Genomic DNA, 2,918 nt, shown 5'->3' on the forward strand with positions numbered 1-2,918 from the left:
TATGAAAGAAGGTAAAGGAAAAAAATCTCTCAGTAAAAGAACACAGGAAGTTCAAACTATATATTAGAAATATTTTTGGAAAAATGGCAGGGCACTATATAATGATTATGGGATCAATTCAGCAGGAAGATCTACCTATTATAAACATATATGCACCTAATTACAGGGCACCAGACTATTTAAAAGATATGTTAAGGGACTTAAAGGAGACTTATGCTCCAATAGAGTAGTATTGGGTACTTCAATACTCACTTTCAGCAATAGACAGATCAACCAGACAGAAAATTAACAAGTTAACAGCAAGTTTAATAGACACTATAGACCAAATGGATCTAACATATCTATAGAACTTTTCATCCTATACTTGAAGAATACACATTCTTCTCAGCAGTGCATGGAACTTTCTCTAGGATTGACCACATACTAGGCAAGTCGCAGCAAATTCAAAAGAATCAAAATCATACCATGCATCTTCTCAGACCCCAGTGGAATGAAGCTGGAAATTAGGAACTCAGGAAACCTTAGAACATATGTAAACACATGGATACTGAACAAGATGCACCTGAATGAACAATGGGTCATACATGAAAGAGAAATAAAAAACATTCTGGAAGCAACTGAAGATAACAACACATCAAAACTTATGGGACACAATAACAGCAGTGTTAAGAGGAAAGTTTATAGCAATAGATGCCTACATCAAGAAATTGAAAAGGCACCAAACAAATGAGCTATCAATGCATCCCAAATATCTAGGAAAAATACAGAAAACCAATCCCAAAGCTAGTAGGAGAAGAGAAATAATTAAAATTGGAAAAGAAATCAACAAAATTGAACCCAAAAGAACATTACAAAAGATCAGCAAAATGAATAGTTGATTTTAAAAAGAAAAAACAAAAACAAAAATGACACACCAATTGGCCCAAATAACCAAAAAGTGAGAGAAGACCAAAACCGATAAAATTAAAGATGAAAAAAGTAATGTAACAACAGACACCACAGAAATAAAGAGTCGTCAGAAATTACTACTAGGGGCTGGCATGGTGGTGTAGCAGGTAAAGCCACCGCCTGCAGTGCCGGCATCCCATATGGACAACCGGGCTGCTCCACTTCCAATCCAGCTCTCTGCTATGACCTGGGAAAGCAGTAGAAGATGGCCCAAGTCCTTGGACCCCTGCACCTGCATGGGAGACCTGGAGGAAGCTCCTGTCTCTTGGCTTCAGATCAGCACAGCTCTGGCCATTGCAGCCAATTGGGGAGTGAACCAGTGGATGGAAGACCTCTCTCTCTCTCTCTCTCTCTGCCTCTCCTTCACTCTGTGTAACTCTGACTTTCAAATAAATAAATAAATCTTTAAAACAAATTACTACTAAGAGTTGTATGCTAACAAACTGGGAAATCTAGCAGAAATGCATAGATTCCTGGACACATACAACCTACCTAAATTGAACCATGAAAACATAAAAACCCTAAACAGACCCATAACCAAGTCAGTAATTTAATCAGTAATAAAGGCCCTCCCAAGAAAAAAAGCCCAGAACTGGATGGATTCACTTCTAAATTCTACCAGACATTTAAAGAACTAACTCCAATTCTTCTCAAACTATTCAAAACAATTGAAATAGAGGGAATTGTCCCAAATTCTTTCTACAAAGCCAGTATCACCTTAATTCCTAAACCTGAAATTGATGCAGCAGAAAAAGAAACTTACAGACCAGTTTCTCTGATGAACATTGACACAAAAATGATCAACAAAATTCTGGACAATAGAATTCAACATCACATCAGAAAGATCATCCACCCAGACTAAGTGGGATTTATTCTTGTTATGCAGGGATGGTTCAGCTTTCCCAAATCAATGTGATACACCATATTAACAAACTGCAGAAGAAAAACCATATGATTATCTCAATAGATGCAGAGAAAGCTCTTGGTAAAATACAACACCCTTTCATGATGAAAACTCTAAGCAAATTGGGGATAGAAGGAACATTCCTCAACACAATCAAGGCAATTTATGAAAAACCCACAGTCAGCATCATATTGAATGGGGAAAAGTTGGAAGCATCCCCACTGAGAGCAGCTACCAGACTGGGAAGCCCACTCACCATTGAATATTCAACATAGTACTAGAAGTTTTAGCCAGAGCCATTAGGCAAGAAAAAGAAATTAAAGGGATACAAATTGGGAAGGAAGAAGTCGAACTATCCCTCCTTGCAGACAATAAGATTATTTAGGGGATCCAAAGAAATCCACTAAGAGACTTTGGAATTCATATAAGAGTTTAGCAAAGTAGCAGGATATAAAATCAATGCACAAAAATCAACAGCCTTTGTATACACAGACAATGCCACAGCTGAGACAGAACTTCTAATATCAATCTCATTCACAATAGCCATAAAAAATACCTTGGAATAAACTTAACCAAGAATGTCAAAGATCTCTATGATGAGGATTACCAAACTTTAAAGAAAGAAGAGGATACCAAAAAATGAAAAAAAAAATCTTCCATGCTCATGGATTGGTAGAATCAATATCATCAAAATGTCTATTCTTCCAAATCAATATACAGATTCAATGTGTTACCAATCAAAATACCAAACACATTCTTTCTCAGATCTTGAAAAAATGATGCTAAAATTCATATGGAACACAGGAGACCTCAAATAGCTAAAGCAATCTTGGACAACAAAAACAGAGCCGAAGGCATCACAATATCAGATTTCAAGACACACTATAGGGCAGTTATAATCAAACCAGCATGGTACTGGTACAGAAACAGATGGATAGACCAATGGAACAGAATAGAAATACCAGAAATCAACCCAAACATCTATAGCCAACTTATATTTCATCAAGGATATAACACCAGTCAAAGACAAAACTAACAAATGGGATTACAACAAATTGAGAAGTTT

This window comes from Oryctolagus cuniculus (genome assembly GCF_964237555.1).
Source record: "Oryctolagus cuniculus chromosome 17 unlocalized genomic scaffold, mOryCun1.1 SUPER_17_unloc_2, whole genome shotgun sequence".
Taxonomy (NCBI): Eukaryota; Metazoa; Chordata; class Mammalia; order Lagomorpha; family Leporidae; genus Oryctolagus; species Oryctolagus cuniculus.